Source organism: Mastigoproctus giganteus, chromosome 13 (assembly GCF_048544385.1).
Source record: "Mastigoproctus giganteus isolate SK-2022 chromosome 13, ASM4854438v1, whole genome shotgun sequence".
Taxonomy (NCBI): domain Eukaryota; kingdom Metazoa; phylum Arthropoda; class Arachnida; order Uropygi; family Thelyphonidae; genus Mastigoproctus; species Mastigoproctus giganteus.
The window spans coordinates 55,723,833-55,743,660 of record NC_143587.1 but is presented as its reverse complement, the minus strand read 5'-3'; the positions used below and the strand labels follow the sequence as shown (position 1 = coordinate 55,743,660).

At 38.6% G+C, this 19,828-nt stretch overlaps 1 protein-coding gene across 1 annotated transcript in view; it reads left to right on the top strand.

Moving 5' to 3' along the window:
- Positions 1-19,828, top strand: part of LOC150076073 (protein gooseberry-like) — a 181,453-nt gene that overhangs the window by 23,326 nt on the left and 138,299 nt on the right. The window lies entirely within an intron of this gene.

Sequence of the window (19,828 nt, the reverse complement as noted above, 5' to 3'; positions counted from 1 at the left end):
ATTCAGGGCTAAAGCTGCAGAGTGGGAAAATTTACAGGCATATTAGTGCAAATGCATCACGTCTATACGCAGCATGTAAATTAACCGAAGTTATAGTGGCATCGTTTCGTTATATCTCATATCCTGAATTCCTTCACAAAGAGTTGCCTATCTGTTATACTTCGAATAAGTAAAGTTTTTCCAATAGAAAGACTACAGTTACTTATTCTCGGTGGATACTGCCACTTAGAGAGGTCAGGGTGGTGGTATCCACTGAGAAACACACGGGAAACTTGGATACTCCCTCAATATCAATTATCATCAAGGCGCACAGAATAAACTAGACATTCGTTTAATAATCACTTGCTACTTTGTCTCATCCCTTCAAACCTTGCTGTGATAAAAGGAATATTCCCAGCTAATAACATAACAGTCAGTGAAATGAAAGTGGATTTTTATGTCTGTAGAAGACAGAGAAATTCAGAAAAAACACATAAATGTTTCGGACTCGGAAGTCGTTGAATGACTTAACTCTCCCAACCCTAATGAACGTTCGAACAAATGAGTTGACATAGTGTTTAGGGTAATGCGCTATCTGTGGTCTCCCACAATTGCACCATCTGTACTCTTGTGAAGTATACAGGACTCTGTGAATGCTAGTAGAAATGTGTGTGGCATGTTGTGTGTGTATAGTGTTGTGTTGGGTTCTGTTGTTTCTCTGGCTTCTTGGTCGCTGGGTCCCTAATGGGACCCAACGTTGCCCGCCACCAGGCGTATTCATGGGTGGGCAGAGGGGATATATGCCCCCCTTAATTAAAAATTTGAAATAAAGAAACAGAATGTAGGAGGCGTTCTAAAAAAAAACAACTCAAAAGCCTGGTCGCCATGCCCCCCTTACGATGTTACCTTGACCTGGTTGCCATTCCCCCCCCTTACGATGATACCTGGATACGCCACTGCCCGCCACTGGGAGATGAACCAGGCTGCCCATAATACTCTGGCCGGCCTCTGCCAGGGTCGCTTGAGCTTCCTGACAGAGGCCACAAAAAAAAAAGGGAAAAAAAAGAAGAAGAAATGTTGAAGAGAGTTCACAGGGAATAAGAGAGGAGGAGGTAAGACCGTGGGGTTAAAGAAAGTTGGACTAATAGTGAAGACAGTCCACCATGGATTTAGGCGAAGTAGGGGTAGGGAAGGGGATTAGAATTCGCGGGAGCAGGTGCCCCTGTGTATTGATCTAGCAACCAGTTGAGTGCCAGCAGTGATTCCGTACCCTAAACTGGGTGCCAGCATGAATCCTACCCATAAAGAGTTTGAAGTATTGTTTCTGTAGCACAGGTTTACATTTATCCTACCAAATAAGTTGACAGTGAGGCTACCAACAGATCAAGAGGGCAGATGCGCAACTTTTGTTAATACGTAAAATATAATTGTTCTTTACCACAATCGCACTCCTGTAAATTTAAATGATCTGTACTAACCATTTTACTGCAATTTTATCCTTATGTATTTACCTTTATTTTACTTTTATTGTAATTTTGCATTATTTGTAATTTTTCTATTGTGATAATAGAATGTAAGCCCTACTAGCAACGTACAGTTTAGAAGCATTTAGTTAAATAAACTGATTAAATAATAACTGCTCGGAATGTATTTACCTCCAGAGAGATACTTTATGCCGACAAATAACGTAGGAGGAAGACAGTGATTCGTCCATGAGAGCTGAATGCTCATAACAATTAGTTACAGACAATCAGGTGAATCCGTTTTATATGAGCATTATAAGCGAATGTGACCAGGCCACTGATGGGGTAAGACAAACGAAAGCTGAATTACTAGAGAGCACCAGTAAAGAGCTAAGAACGGGGTTAAGGAGCTCGCATAATGAATATGAGAAAGAAGAGTATAAATCGAATAGGTCCCTTAATTGGTAGCAATGAAAGGTCCATGGAAAGCTTGCAGAAACGACAGATGAGTTGAACAGATATTCTCATCGATATTTACAATCCAAAGCAAACTCGAAACTGAAGAATGTTGACGAATCATGAGACTAAAATAAGTGATATAATGATATCAGAGAAGCGCTTATATTAGAAAAGCTACTGAGAAAAGGAGGGCACAGTTCCAGGGGAAGTTGGTATATAATCAGTTGTAATTAAAAAGGCTGCATATGAGTCTATCAAACGTTGGGGAATATTAATGAGAGCGTCACTACACACCGAGAAGATTCCCTTTGAGATGGGTAAGTAACTACAGGCCAGTAAGTTAGATTTCTGTGGTATATCAGATGTCAGAGAATATCAGAGAATCGCTCTGATATCAGAGAAAATGAGCGATTCTCTGATATCCCCAGAGAATCTCTGGGGATATCAGAGAATCGCTCATTTTTAGGGAAGATCATGGATTTTATGTGAAGGATTCAGACCATCCTGACAAGAATGGAATCTTGAATATATCTCAGCATGGGTTCGTTAAGGGGAAGTGGCCAATCTGATAAATTACTATGACGTGGTCATTAAACGATTCGATGAAGGTAAAAATTTTGACATTATAATCTAGGCTTTTAATAGTGACCTTCACGAAAGGCACCTTTTTAAAACTGGAAGAGGTCGGGATCGGTTGCATATATGGTCCGAAAAATGGCCTTCTTCCCCCCCTTAGCTTATACATGACTCCTGAAATCCAAGCGTCATGGATAAATTAAGCTATAGGGGAAAGAAGCTAAAAGTCGTTAAGAAGACCGGTGTTATAATTGAACCTGACGAAATTTTCCATATGAACAGGCAGCTAGAAAGGCAGAGGGTGCCTTGTTTATGATTTAATAGGGTCTTTGCTAGTAGGGAGAAGGACGCCATTATCCCTCTATACAAGACGATGGTTAGACTACATTTGGAAATATTGTATTCAGATCTGGAGATTGCACAAAAAACAAAAGAAAAAAAAAAAGAAAGACAACTTCTGAAGAGCGGTAAGAGAAGGGCGACTGATTAGTGATGAAAGCAAGTGGTAGATGGCTTTCATCAACCGGTGAAATACCACCACTTTGCTTATTGGAGGCTTGAAGTGGTGAAACCCACGTTTAGTCTCTAGAGCAAAGTTTCCGGCATCCCCCTCCCCCCATACTTCTCCTTCAACCCTAACCCAAGTACGGTACTAAGTACTATAGGTTCTAATACCTCTCGTGTTTGGGGTTCACATAAAAAAAAAAAAAAAAAAAAAAAGCGATGCACATATGAATAGGGGTTTGGAAATTGTGGATTGCAAAGTTTGACAATTAGATATCTAAGGGGAGAGGTAACTGAGGTGTATAAAACGTTGGACAGGTTGAGTAAAATGAATGAGAAACGTCTGCTGCTCTCCCTATTGGTTGAGACAAGAAGGACAAACATAAAATCTGAGGGAATAATAGAAGACTGGACGTAATGCAATTCACCTATAGGCGGTAGGTTGTGGAATACTGGAACAAACTACTTCACAATGTAACGGAGGCAGTGAGTCTGGCTAACTTTAAAGCAGAAATGGATGATTACCTTGTCGTAATGGGAATAATATGAATGTTCTGCTTTATTTTAATTTTATTATGTGATTCTGATGCAGAAAAACTTCACTTCCTTGCATCATTTGGCCTTACTAATACTAATATAAGATGTAAATGATATCGGCCTGACGGCCCCAGTGAAGTTTCATGGAAACATAATGCCAGCAGTGATAGGACTTTTAGTGACCGATCTTGTAATATATAAACCACATAATAAAATTGCGTTGGTCATCAAGTTTATAAAAATACGCCTTAAGTGTCTTAACTGCAATGAGTCAAATTATTTAGCAAAGGAAATTTGGAATTTATTTTTTCTGTTTATACTCCGGCACGACAACCAAGTCAGTGAATAAATCGTTAATACAAATATTTATCGTATTTAGTAGTCACGGGTTTGAACCCCGGTCCACTCAAGGAACGCGTACAATGCACTCTCGCTCCTGACCACTGGGCTACGTCAGGCATTTGGGAAAAAATACGCTGATTTCAGGCAGGAACTGCAGAAACCATTTAGTCAATGAACTATTAAATGCTGTATCAAAAGCAGAAAGTGGGGATATTAAGTTTTTTTGTTTTTTTTTTCCAAGAAAGAATAAGAAAATATATTACGATCCCTCCCCACACAGGTCTTGCCTGAGGTACTTAACTTGTCTAAATAAATACAAACTTGCTAAAAACAGATTACCAAATTTTATAAAGACTGCATATCTTTAACCGTAAATATTTCCTGCACTTTAACAATAGTTCGAAAACAGTTCTAAGAGTTATTTCGGGCCCACATTTCACTGTAGATTATATGAAATGTTTAGATCATGGCCCTTCGGCCATTCATTTTATTATTTTTGAACAATCCTCGTTCGAATGATCCTTATTATTTATTTTCGTACTTTATACATATTTTATGAGTGATTTCTACTAGAGAATTGTTAAATCAACGTGTATATTGTCAAGGTATGTTGTCTTCATAACACTAGTTGCTTTGGTGCAAAAAAACAGTGGTACCATCAGCATTGGAATATGAATGCCAAACAATCAGTTTGGAGCCACAATTAATTAACAATCTGTCAACTTCTTAGTAATTAAGTGAGAAGACATTTCACTGGGTCATCATCATCATCAGCTATTTTCAATCCCCTGCAGGATGAAGGCATCTCCAGCAACTTTCCAGTTCCTTCTGTTTTGAGCACTGGCCATCCATTTACTACCCAAAAACTCATGAATTTCATCTATCCATCTCCGCCTTTGTCTTCCAGGTTTTCTTCTAGCTCCTCTTGGGTACCATTCTGTTATTTTCTTAGTCCATCTGTCATCATGTCTTCCAGCTATGTGTCCTGTCCAAGACCATTTTAGTTCTTTAGTTTTGATAAGAATGTCCTTTACTTGAGTTTGCTGCCTAATCCATGTGTTTCTCTTCTTATCTAACAGTCTGATTCCCAATATAATTCGTTCCATTCTTCGCTGTGTAGTTCTCAGCTTCTCTTCCATTCTTTTGGTGAGTGCCCAAGTTTCACTTCCATAAGTCATGGTGCGGAGTATACATTGGTTCATTATTTTACGTGTCAGACAAACTGGGATATTGCTCTTCAGTATGTGACTATATTTCCTGAATGCTATCCATCCAAAATTTATTCTTCTCTTGACTTCCAGCCATTTATCATTATTACAGCTAATAACTTGTCCCAGATAAGTATATGACTCCACCTTTTCAATTACTGCTCCTTCAATCATTATTTCCCTTTCTGTGGCATACTTGTTCATAATTACCTTTGTTTTAGCCATATTCATCTTTAGTCCAAAATCCTTACTAACTGTGCATAACTGATTAAGTTTTTCCTCTAATTCTTTGGGATCGTGACTTATGACCACAATGTCAACTGCAAATCGTAAATGGTTTAGGTACTCTCCGTTCACATTGACTCCTTTCTGCGACCAGTCTAATCTTCTGAAAGCTTCCTCAAGGACAGCAGTGAACAGCTTCGGAGATATTGTGTCTCCTTGTCGAACTCCTTTCTCGATTTTAAATTTCCTACTGTCTTTGTCTAGTCTAATAAAGGAGGTAGCACTCTCATATATTTTCTCCAAAATCATAATATATGGGGTATCTATGCCTTGACTTTGCAGTGCCCGAAACATTGCCTTATGCTGTGTGGAGTCAAATGCCTTTTCATAATCCACAAATGCCAGGCATAATGGTGTTTTATATTCATTTGCTTTCTCCATTAGCTGTGATATTACATGAAGGTGATCCATAGTTGAGAATCCTGTCCTAAAGCCAGATTGCTCTTTCGGTTGATTCTCATCAAGTATTTTTTCTAATCTGTTAGTAATGACCCTTGTGAACAACTTGTAGATGTGGGATAACAAGCTAATTGGTCTACAATTTCCAATTTCTGATTTATCTCCTTTCTTATGCAGCAAAGCTATGATTGCATTATTCCACTGCTTAGGTGTCACACCTTTTCTAATGCACTTTGTGAAGAGCCTTGCCCGTTTTTGTGTTATGTCTCTTCCTCCCAATTTTAACAACTCTACAGTAACTTCATCTTCCCCCGGAGCTTTCTGATTCTTCATTTTCTTCGATGCATATTCTACCTCATCAGGAAGAATATCGGGTATGTCGTATGTGTTGCTACTTTGCAATCCATGTTCCCCACTGCTGGCATCATTCCTTCGCTCCTTGTATAATTCTCTATAGTAGTCTTCTGCTATTTGAATTATGCCTTCTCTGCTGTTTATACGTATACCATCGCTATTCTTCAGTTTCAGTATCATTTGTCTTTCTGTATTTCTTCTCATGGCTGCTGATTTAAATCCTTTGTTTTCCTTTAATGCTTGTCTACTTTTCTTGTGTTAAATCTTCTTATGTCCTCTCTGAGTCTCTTTCTAATGGCTTTGCATAACTCAATATACTCAATTTTCTCCCTGTCAGTGTTTTTGTTGCTCTTCATTTGTCGTCTTCGGTTCATCATGACAAATGTTTCTTGACTAATTTTTTCTTCTTTGGATTTCTTTTTCCCTATAGGTTTCTTGGGCTTTATCACTTTCAGAAAGTTGTAATATTCCTCGTCGATATCTTGGTCCTGAGTAGTCTGCAGAAGCTCAAACTTGTTCTTAAGTTCCAGTACATACTGCTTTTTCTCCTCTTCTGTTATCTCAAAGACCTTTGTATTATTTACTCGAGTCAGTTTTTTCCTTTCCTTCATCTATATCAAGTGTACATCTTACCATTCTGTGATCACTTCCAACATTTACCTTATTCAGAACGGTAACATCATTCATTTCACTGGGTAAATTGTATTAATTTTACGGGAAATGATGAAAAAGAACAAAAACTCTACCCCCAACGCACCTGGGCATTGCTACTCCACTGAGTGGGATGTGTTTGGTATGGCAAGAGATTTACAGAGGTTACCTTATCTACAGATTGGAGTTCAAGAGAACTGTCGTGATATAAAAGCGGTTAAATTAAAAGTTAGAATAGATGGGTTTAGCACTGAGTAAAAAATAGAATTATCACTTAAACGAGTCAATTTGATACTCACGGTCTTTTCAAAATCGAGTTCGAATTTATTAATAACTTGTTTACAACTGTTGTGGACTTTACAGTCTACAAAAAAATGAAATAGGTTTTGATACAAGCCAGGTGTAACATACTTTATTTTTGTCCTCGACAGCTTTAGCTTGGAAATATCCAGATTTAGGTCAAGAGTTGAGAGTTTGAAAGTGAAATTAGTAGATACTAAATTCAGTGATGCGATATGAGCAAGTATTATGATCTGGAAATTTAAAACAGTGCAATCCAGGAAAAGCACAACAAAAATAGGGGACATCACTAGATCTGTACTGTTATAATGGCAAACAACACGAGGATACAACGGCTAGGGGAGAGGAATAGAGATCAAATGCGGAACGGAATGACCCTTACGTTCTTTTTAATATTCGTGGCTGCATATTTGTCTGCGAGTCCAGCTGATGGGCTGTTTGCTTCCTGCAGCAGTTGATCAGGAACTGGCTAATTGATCCATATTGATTACAACCGGCTTTTTCCTAGATAATGATATCTTACAAGTTAACGCTTCTTGTAACAAATCGATAAATCTTTCTTTCTTTTTTTTTTTTTTTTCTTTTTTTTTTTTTTTTTTTTATCTCAAATACTTTCCTTCTACAAATGAGTTAGTTATTTATTTTTTGAAAGAATCCAATTAGCAAATTTGCCCTTCTAGTTGAAGAGATTCCAACAGGTTCTACCCAATCATCTTCAATACACCATTATTAGATCGCTGGTAGGTCAACACATACTAACTTGCCTATACATGAATTTTTACATTATCATAGGCCCGTAACAACAAAACAAGTCAAGCCGAATTAAAAATTTATTTTTATTTATAAATTTCGCCTTTGATGCGTTTTTACTCACCCTCGTAATTATTATTCCCTCTTTTTTTTTTCTTTTTTTTTTTTTCGTCCTCGTCTTTTTCCCATTATACATATGTGAGGTCAGCGTTTTTACTGTTTTGGCATGAAAGTTTTACGGCCGGATGCCCTTCCTGACACCAACCCTCACCCTTTATCCGGGCTGGGGATATGTGGTGGTCATATACCTGACCTTCCGCATCCTCCGTATTTGGTGGTCACGGGCTCGAACCCCGGTCTAATCAGGAAGCGTGTGCTATGTGCTACGCACAGCTGCGCTTGCCCACCTGACTACAGAGGCGCCCAATTATTATTCCCTCTAAACTTGTTAATTTTAGTTTTTAATATTTCGGATGACTTTAATTTTCTAAAGACCCTTATCAATCCTAGGACATAAACAATTGACTCCCGGTTGAAACAAGGATTATCACACTGCCTGGTTACTTAGGACTATGAGTTATCGACCAATAACAATGTATTGAATTGTTATTGGCCGGAAGAACCTCTCCGAAACGTCGTGGCATGAAGCTAACAAGGTGTTGAAAAATGACACGAGGAATATCGAGCCATTCATGTAACAAAACTATCCTCAATTTCTGATGCAACATGGGCAGAGGATTGCCACGACGAACACGCACATTTTTTTTTTTATTATTGCAAAATTTTATTGCACAAATGCTGAACGGAGATCTGTAGATCAGGCTGACCAGTGCAAATTCCTCAATCTTCCTCGTTCCTCAAACCATTTCACATGGCGCAGTGGATGGTTGCACTCTCATCTTGAAGAACCCTTGTCCAAAGAGTTAAACATTCAAAGCTGTCAGTGTACCTGATCCGCAACGATGTTCAGGTATTCACTGGCGTTCACAATGCTCTGTAGTAAGACCAGGAGGATCAAGGTTATGCCACGAAAACACGTCTCACAGCGGTTAATCAACATGTGCACTCTTTAATCGGCGCAAAAAAAGTGTAAATCGGAACTAATCGGACGACATAACTTGCCTCCAGCCTTCATGCGTCGATTCTTTGCATTCCTGGCACCAATACAACCGTATTTTCCAGTTAGTATCCAAGATCAGTGGCTTCCGCGAAGGTCTCCTACTCCCATAGTGCTTTCTCTGTAGAGCTCTTTGTATGGTGTTGGTACTGATGTGTGTTCTCACATTAAAAGCAGAAGTTATTATATCCGTCGTTTGGCGACAGTTACACATGATAATCAGTTCCATTGTCACTTACCTGGATCTGCTGACGAAACCGAAATCTAAATACGTATTACATTCCGTCTTTTTTTTACGCAAGCGACAGAAGGGTTTTCTTATGTTATTAACAGTCGAATGAATAAGGTAACCTTCTGAGTTTGGTTGACCTTCTGAGTTTGGATGACCTTCTGAGTCCTGGGAAAGGAGGACTATATTCAGAGCCACAACTGAGGCCATTGTATAACATTCCCCTACCCAAAGCGAATTAGTTTTTACGCAGTGCGTACCCTACGGTCCATGCTGCCTCCTCACCGCCAAAGACCTACTAATTGGGCACGAAGTGAAAATAACCCATAAACTCCTTCCGTCGGGGACAGGAGGTGTAGAATTGGAAAACCGAAGTTGAGTATTCCTTCAGCTGGCAAGGGGATGGAACTGAACTGAAGCCATTTCCAGTCGACGAAACAAAGCATCCACTGTACTACTCTCAAGGGCATGCCTCGAACCAGCATGTTCATTCCTTTACGGAGTAAAAGCTAATATAAAGTGGTATTGAAATGACTAGTATCTGCAGTTAACGAACGAGCGCAAGAGTAAGAACAGGAAGTAGCAATAGTTGACACCGACTTTCCAGAGAACTGAAGACATGAAGAATACGAGGATGGTTCAAAAAAGAGATGTATTCACCTAGGCACATCGATAGCGTTTCATGTGCACATTGTGCCCTTTCCATCTTCTGGCAACGGGTCATAAGTCTGGGAACCCATCAGGCAGACAATTTACTTATATGCAACTTTTAATGGATGATGTTCCCTACAGAGTCTACACTAATTTGGAGCTCTGCAGCTAGTTCCTTGACGCTAATACGGCGATCTTCCAGGATAAATGCCTCAATTTTTGCAACACCATTTTGTTACAGAAGTTGCTGGCGTCCATTCCTTCATCATGTACTGAAGTAATTCCACATTGTTTATACCAATTGTGCAACACTGTAATCTAGGCAGTCTTCTCCATAAACATAAAAAGACCAAAACAGATTGTTTTGGTCTTTTCCCTGCAGAAAGAGGAGCGCCTCCGTAGCCAGGTGGGAAGGAGCAGCAGCAGTGCGTAACACACGCTTCTTGATTAGACCGGGGTTCGAGCCCCTCACCACCGAATGCGGAAAGGTCAGGGAATGACCACCGCATATCCCAGAGCAATATGGCCTTAGTTGCTAATGCTCCTAAAAACCAAACAACAAACAAACAGCAGAAAGAGGAACGAACCACTGTCTGTATTCCAGTTTACACTGTAACACTTCGCTTCATTCAGCACTAGTAAAGAGAACTATCAGATCGAAACCAAATTGTGTGGCTGCTACAGAGATTAAGGTTTAAAACAAAATATCGCCTTTCTATCAAAAATAATTCTGGGTAAATACAAATTTTTTTTGAAGTCCCCTTGTAATATGAAAAGGATTCGATAATGTTAACATTAAGTAACTACTGTACAGAAAAGTGTTGCAACATGAGCATTTACTGATTAATAATGCAAATAAATATACACTGTATATATTTTTTTAAATAATGCAACTGTAAATTAAAGTACTGCTGAATCGTAGTTATAATAATAAATTAACGTATTGTTAGTAAGAATAAACGCTATGCTTCCACAAGTAAATAATCATAATAATATTAAATATAGGTGTAGATACACCATAGACAGCTCTTAAACTAAAACTACAATCGTAGTGTTAAGGCATGATTTCAATTGTACCTCATATTGTGATCATCCTTCACAACGACTTACCATGTGTTGCACTACCTTGAATAAGTGACGTTTCAGTAGAGAAGACTATTGTTACTTATTCTCGTTGTGCACCACAACCCAGATGGCACCGTTTCAAGGCTTGTTGGCCTTTCATCGGTGGGTGGGCAGGTACCCTGGTATTGCATTCATGACAACCCAGTTGTGAAGTTAATCCCACAATAGGAGTGATGCCAGAAGGTGCACGTAATAATACTATAATAATGATGCCTTTACACTATGATTGTAGTTTTCGTTTAAGAGCTATCTATGGTGTATCTACACCTATATTTAATAGTATAATTTTAAGCTCTTATAGTATTATGCCTTGTTGCATTTATATTTATTATAGTATTATTACGTACACCTTCTGGCATCTCTCATATTGTGAGATCAACTTCACAACTGGGTTGTCAAGATTGCAATATCAGGGTTCATGCCCGCCCACCGAGGATGAAGTCAACTAGCTTCGAAACGGCCGTCCGGGGAGCCTGTTAATCACAGAGTTTCCGAGAATAGGTAACAACAGTCTTCTCTACTGGGGAAGCGTTGCCTATTCGAGGAGTTTTTAAGTACTGTAGTGCGAGTTGAAGGAGTAAATGTCCCTTTCCTCCTTCGAGGACTTTTCTTCTTCTTCTTCCTCTCCTACTATCACTTTCCTACACCTTTTTTGCTGTACTAAGTCTAATAGGGACAATATGAGGATATTATCCCATGGCATTTTTCAAACGGTGCCGTCTGGGTGGTGGTGGTGCCTACCTAGAATAAGTAACAATAGTCTTCTCTACTGAAACGTCACTTATTCGAGGTAGTGCAATACATGGTAACTAGTTGTGAAGGATGATCACAATATGAGATTCAACTGAAATGATGCTTTACTTTGCAATTACAGTTTTCGTTTAAGAGCTATCTACGGTGTATCTACACCTATATTTAATAGTATAATTTTAAGCTCTTATAGTAGTATGCCTTGTTGCATTTTATATTTATAATAAAATCTTTCCAGTGGTTTCAAAAGATAAAAATCAGTTTGGGAATTTTCTTGTACAACTTATGCCATCACTACCAACACAGTCCGCAGATTCACGCAGCAAATAAGAAAATTATCCATGACATTGCTAATTTTGTGCTGGGTGAGCATAAAAAATATTTGCGGACTGTGTTGGTAGTGATGTCTAGCTTAATGTTCGCGTTGATCGAAAAATCTGCACATCACTGCATTTCGCTACATCAGTATTGCATTTGCACAGCGATTTATAACCTAACGATTTAAAATTATAGGAGGGGGAGAAAGCATTTTGTAACCGCTCGACTTCAGTTGGGAAGTCTCTTTTAACAAAACTGAATAAAATACAGTATTTGCATGTTTGTCTTTAACAAGGTTAAACTGTTCGAGACAGTCATAAAACCATAACCAAAGAGACTTATATATATCGATACGCTGCGTATAAATGTACTATGCACATTTTATTAATATAATAAATGGATACCCGAATCGAGACTTCTCTAAGCACGGAAGATTTTTAATTTGATTCATATCAGTAAAACCGAACTGGTTTTCTTTTCTTTTGGCGGCAAGTCATCTGCATAATAGGATCGTTCATTGAACGCTTTATATCTTCTAATTAGCGTCTACGCATCACTAACAGTGAAAGCGAGACAAGATCTTCCGTGGTCAGTGGTAAAAACAACTTGCTTGATCGGCATTAAGCACGAAGCTTGAGTTTAGCCCAAAGCACACGGTGCCGTCAGCTACGGAGTTCAAGGTGTTTTAATGGTACGGTGAGGCAGTTCTTTGACGGCTTCATCCTTTGCTGTAATTGCATATTAGGTTCCTATTATTGGTATGCTTTTGTGTGTGTGCTATCTGCCGTCCCAGATGGCAGGAAAAGGAGGTATTTGGGGTGTTTTGGTAAAAGCGGCTAACGCCGATCGCGCCAACCCAGAACAGAAAGGGAGGAGTGTGCGGTTCAGTTCTGTATCCCTAAGGCTGCGTTTTCAAAAAAAAAAAAAAAAAATCTTCCGACGCTGGTGGGTCTGAAAGCCCGCACGCGGTTTGCGTGAAAAACGTTCCCTCCTGTCCGTTGTCTATAGATTTGCTCCGGTTGTTGTGAGTTGGCAGTTTGGGTAGCGCTGAAAACTGTAACCAATATGACCAGGAGGAGTGAATAAAAGAAAGAGAAAGAATCGCTGAAGGATGACCTGATAATATACTGGTCAGCACCTTGTCAGATGTGGGGTCACTTTAAAGTGGGAACGTATCGCTTCTCCAGAGGCCAAAAGGAAAGCAAAGAACAATATTGTGTGCCAACTGGCCGCCACATGTACGACTGAAGCGAGTAGGTGTTATTGGCGGGACTACCGTAGTTTCATAACGTCTTCCTGAATCGTAGTCAAAATGGGTGGTGAGATGCCCACTTCCGCAATCGCTAGTAGAGAATGGCTGGCGGGCCCACCCTGTACTTGCTTCGCTTGGTGAAATTAAGGAAAGCTACACAGGTGATGAAAATATACCCGCAGGTATGATTTGTATACACCTGTTGGTAACTGCATGTTTATCTTTCAGAGCTAAACGAAATTAGAACATACTTTTCGCATATTTGCAAAAACAAAAAAACAGTAAATAAAAACAAAAAATGGGTGTTGACTTAATTAGGAAATATAAATAACTACAGAGATAGAAATATAAATAACTACTAAATAACAACTTTAACGATTGGATTACAAACAGAATTGAGTTTGTCAATAACACTGTTCACGTGGTGTGGTCTGTTCAAGTCATAAACCAAATTGTTAAAACTAATCACTTGTAATCGCTTTAGATTGCTTTTTCGGCAGCTGCTTTCAGTAATCTGAGTTAAAATAGCCAATTTCCCAACAGAAAATATAACTGAGGTCATAGGTCCAGTGATTCTAAGTTTTTTTCTCCTTTGCCACGTCCACAGCTTTAAAGAGCTACACATTGCAATAACGGCGGATAAAATTCATTTAAACACGGGGTATATTTATTAATGACAATTAATACACAACAAGATCATAAAGAAATTATATTAAATTAGAAGTGAAATTTCTTACGATTTCTTGCTGACAATGTAACAAGATTACATTACGCTAGTCAGTGATTATCAGTCTGCGAAAGCCACGAGCAAGGTTATTCGGCGATACATGTTTATTTGCACCTTATGTGGCCATAGAAATGTTAACCCTGGAGTGACATCTGGTGTCGTAATCCGTCTTTACGTTTACCTTTCTGGTCAGCAGATTAGATCGCCGAATGCATCTTTCCTACCGTGCGGCACACACCAACCGCCGGCTAGTTAATTACGCCTGTAAGCGGTGGTGGGTTTTATAGTCGCACGCGCTTTTGTCAGCCATCTGTGTTACGCTTGGAGCGAAGCGTTCTCACTTTCCCAGAACGGAGGTCCGGCAACTTTACGACTCCTTCTTCCTCCTACTCATTAAGGTAAACTTACGGATAGTAAGGGTGAAAGGGATGTGGGTTCAGGACGCAGACAAAGGGGAAATGCTAAAGCATAAAAACTGCACTCTAGTGAAGAGTTCCCCCCCCCATTTTTTTAAGATTCGGATTTTTCGATATGATTCCTCTTCTCCAAAACTACATCTTATTACAAAAACGGAGTAATTATCTCCACGATTATTCTCTAAGTATATGCCCTTGCAGATTTCATTTCTTGCGTTATCCGTAAAAAAAAAAAAAAAATCCTGTGCTGTTAGCCCCCTCCCGAAACATGAAAATTGGTCATAAAACTTCACCATAATAAGGTTTCCTTTCGCACTTTTTTTGCTTGTTACCAGCAGCCGATAACTACGGTTAATGACTGTATCCTTGTCAAATCATTAGTTGTAAAGAGAATCTTCATTGCAACAATAATAATAATATGTCCAAAATACAGTTTATGTTGCAACGCAACCTACCCGTCAGGGCCACAGGCTAGGAGTTAAACTCCTATGGTTTGTGTGTGCAGAAAAAAAAAAAGTTTTGTTTATAAATTTTTTTTTTTTTTTTTTTTTTGTATAGAAGCATGCATGCGCAAGTTTTAGAAAGCTTTCTTTTATTTCTAGATAATTACTAGTATATAGTATACACTCTCATTTCTTCCAAAGCGTTTACACTTAAGACTGCTTGAAATCTCAACCATACACTTTATATGGCGCTACGATTTCCAAAGGTCCTCATATCTTCAGCAACTTTACGATTTTAGAAACAAATATCTCTTTAAAAGACGACGGGATAACATTTCGATTAAGGGTTTCATTAGGTGGCTTTTTCCTGTAGAAAACTAGTTGTACCTTATAATGAAACATATGGGGCAAATATTTTTTTTTTTTTAAAGAATATTTGATTTGTGGATATTATTATTATTAAATCCGTTTGTTATTATAGCAAGTGACTGCTTTCACCCCTTTTGTATAAAGTAACGGCTGTGTAAAAGGGGTGAAAGCAATTTAATTTGCGATACACTATCTCATCAAGCAATTTAGCTAACTATATCTTATTTCATTTAAAATTCCGCTTGCATTGTGGAAACTATATACGGGGTGATCGAATAACTCACCACTAAATTGATAGGGTAGTTTTTATGATTAAAATGAAAAAAGGTTCTAATGAACATTTAGGCCTAACGTAACCGAGTGGTCAGGAGGGTGAGTGCAGTAGCATGCGATCTTTGAGTGGACCGGGGTCCAAGCCCGTGACTGCTAAACACGATTAACATTTGTATCGATGATTTATTGTAAACTTCGCTGACCTGGAGTCCGTGCCGGAGTATGAACAAGAACATATGGTCATAAATACTTCCATCTGAAGTTATCGTAGAATGTAGGTTTAATAGGTCACCGGTAAAGTAAATTTGAAATACACTAGCCTTAGCACTTCGTTTTTGTATGAAGTAACAACATCATAATGACTGTTTACCCCCACCTCTCGCCTCACCCTGTGCTTCCAACCTTCTCACAACGCATTACCTGAGGCGGCTAGAATGCGGACGGAGGAGTCACAGGTTTTGCAGATTTTCGCGTTTTTTTCGTATTTTTGGTTAGCTACTCGATTTTATTTGAAAATGGAGCTTACTCCATTTTTAAATAGAAGTATGCAGATACTGTACATTTAAGGAATAGCACAATATAATTCACGGGAAACTGTACGTTTGTACGCGAGATGATTTCTTCAACAGCACAATCCATGTCGAAATACAGTACATTTGAAGCAGTCCACAGACGTTTACGAGAAACTGGTACATTGCGCACACGACGGGATTCTGAAAGAACCCAAGACAATTTAGATGTTGATGTAGAAGTTCTGGACATTGTACAGGATGAACCCGAACATCAGCACGATAATTAAATTCATTAAATTACATTCGTTCATTTATGACATTTAATTTGCGATAACTTCAGATGGAAGCATTTGTGACCATAAATTATGTTCATTAGAACTTTTTTTTCCTCCTCATTATTATTCTTAGAAACTATCCTACCAATTTGGTGGTGACTTTTCCGAACATCCTGTATATATAAATAGATAGTTTGAATAAAAGGCTACTTCTTTAATATATGTGAAATTGAAAAATGATAATCAAGAAGAAATAAATTAACATCAGCAGACCAAAAGATGCCGTATCGAAATGCTGTCTGCAATGCATAAAGCCTATATTATTATTATTATCAGCTATATGGCGCAAGGAAGCCTGGGGCTTATGCTGCACCAGCCAAAAGAAAAAAAATTCTGAATTATCCTGAGAGAGAGAGAGAGAGAGAGAGAGAGAGAGAGAGAGAAGTAGAAGGGAATCACCAAGAAAGAGAAAAATGATGATATCCAGCTCAGGACCCTAGGTGTACCAAGCCCATGCTCACTAGATGCGAGCCCCCTAGGGTTAATATATATATAGTTTTTTTTTTTTTTTTTAGTTTTTTTTTTATTGAAACTCTAATGAATAAAAAAATAAAATAAATTTTCTGTTTATACTCCGGGACGACCAAACGGTCAGAGGAGTTTACAAGATACACAGAATACAAGGATCAGCACCGTATTCAGCAGTGACGGGCTTGAACCCGGGTCACTCAAGGCACGTGTACTTATGCACCCGTGCGCCTGACCACTAGGCTACGGCGGCCTTTAAGGACATCTTTAAGACTGCCTGAACCAGAACTGGAAATCATATTGTGAGCTATTTCTGCAGCGAACTACTCTGAATCTGAGAACATAACTCGCAACCGGACAAGATCTGGAGAATATAGTGCATGCATGGTTCAACACTGACGTTTTTTTATTATTATTTTTTGCCAAAAAAATGCCTTACTGAAAAAGATGTGGGAAGGTACATTCGCTCATTCAGAACCGGTGCAGAGTATTTATACATACCAGGAAAGTACTGGTGAGAACTAGAACTGTATATTCTTCCAATTTGCCAAACTAACAATGAACACAATCAATAATCGTGCAGCTTGCACCCTTTTCAGTTGCTTCGGTCGTGACTCTTAGTCCGAGAGCACCATGCATTTACCAGTTCATTCAGACAATTTTTGGAAAATAAATAAAGCCCGCGTTACTGCTAAAGACTGTATGCGATTGTGTTCATTGTCGAAATTATTAACTGTAAACTCCTCTGATCTAGAGGTCGTGTCGGAGTATAAACAGAACATTTAAATATTTTACATATAATGCCACTGTTCGAATCTCCGCCATACTCATACGATTCTTGCTCTATACGACTATGTTCCCAAAAATCGAAAAACTTCAGAGCAATGTGACAACGCTCTTGATTAAATTTCCAAAAACGAATTACTGTATAGCAATGATTCCAGGAATGGTGGAGACGTTACGATATGTGAGTAAAATAAGGAGAGAACTTTGAAGGTACCACACCTAATAAAGGTTAGTGATAAAATATCTTACCTTACACAATGGAAAATTATATGAAAATTGCAAAAAGGAGAAGTACATCTAACATACCACAAACAACACCAGCTGTATCTTATTGCATCAATACAAGCAATTCAGAAAAGAACTCCAAAAATTGACTATCCGACACGACACATTGCACACAGGGATTTTGTTTATAATTGTTTTTGTTGGTGTACGGTATCTGTTTTCTCTCTTGGGTGTGTCTCCTGCCCCGTATTGGTCATGTTTCATGGAATTGTGTTTTATTATTCATTTAATACTGAAGCATTTGTTAGCACAAATTTCTGTCCGAATCAGCAAAGTTAAGATGTTTTGTACACATACTGGCCAAAAAAATACGAACCTTTATTCAGTATCCAATCAGGCCGTCTTTGTTTCGAATAACATCAAGTGTGCGGCGAGGCATGGATTCTACAAGGTGTTCAGTGCGTTTTGATATAAATTTAAGCATTCTTCCAGCAAAATATCGCGCAGCTGCGACAAAATTGAAGGAGGACTTCGTTGTCGAATAGCTCTCTCCAGCATATTACGCACATTCGCAACAGGAGGATGGACACCAGGTGAATGTGTGCAGGGAAGATGGCGGAAATCCGTGTCATTTTCTTCATATCATTCGTGCACAATGCGCTGATGATGCATCAGCGCATCAGGGAAGATGATGCATCTTCCCTGTCATCCATAAAGTAACAATCACCTTCGGGATAAAAATGTAAAATTGCGAGGTGCAGAGATCTGATACAAAATTCAGGTACTTCTGGATGACATTCGACCTTTCACCAGTATCAACAGAGCCAGTCTGTGCCAACAAAGCATTCCCTCTTTTATGATACCATTTCTAGATGTTTGGGTTGTTAAGGCAAGCAGGGTCCATCGCTTCGTGAGGTTCTCGCCCCACTCTCTGCCTATCATCAGTGGTACCAAAGTCGCGATTCGTCTGACTACATGTTTTTCTTCCATTGTTCCGCTGTCCAATTACGACGTTCTCGGCACCACTGCAAGCGAATTTTTTTTTTTTTTTTTTTTTTCCTGAAACAAATTGTTTTCGATAGGCAGGTGACTGCCAATACCCAATTTCTTCAATTCCCTGCGCACGGGTTCAAATACGGCAGTTCTGGGATTGGTTGAGTTCAGATGTTATTTGCTGCACATTGGTTGTCCTATTTTTCCATACAGTCCTCCTTAGAGTAAGACGGCTTTGCTCTTGGAAGTATTGTTTTTCTGCCACATTAACGCCTTCGAGATGTGGAAGAACCGCTTGCTTCCAGTCATTAGAAACCTTTGAATCACGCACCTACGAATAACACCCTTTCCAAATTCTGATAGATGACACATTTACCATTCTGGCTTCAAATTACAGCAGCCTGTGCAGTCTTTATACTCAACGAGGCAAACATCATCACCTAACTTGACAGTTTTATTCGCATTTCTTGTCTCTGTTAATATAAAGGTCTGTATTTTTTTTGGCCAGTGTGTGTATTTCATATTGTAAATTATAGAGGGTAACCGATTTCAGAGAATCATTTGAAAAATTCAAACTTTTCAAATGAGAGTTGATTTATGATTTTTCCTCCTGAATAAAAAGATATACGGAGTAATTTATCAGAAACCCTATAACCGAATACGAATACATATATCAATATATATGTAATAGTATTCATCACATATCAAGGCGCTTGCTTTATCGTGGTATTAAAAGTAAATGAAAGCTTATGAACGTTAGAAATTAGTGTATTCAGAAAACAAATCCATCGGGTCTGTAAAAACCCTCCTTGTGAATGAAATTGTTAAATTCTTTATTGTGATTCTGAAATGCTCCTATCTTGAAGCACATGAAATATTGTTTGAAAATATCTTATACATCCAGCGGTTCTCAACTTTTATAATTCGTGATACAAGTCCTATGTAGCCAATTACATTTTCTCGACTTAGATGAAATAACACTTAACAGAGAAGGTTGCATTTGTATTTATTTACATTAAATTTAATCGGTTA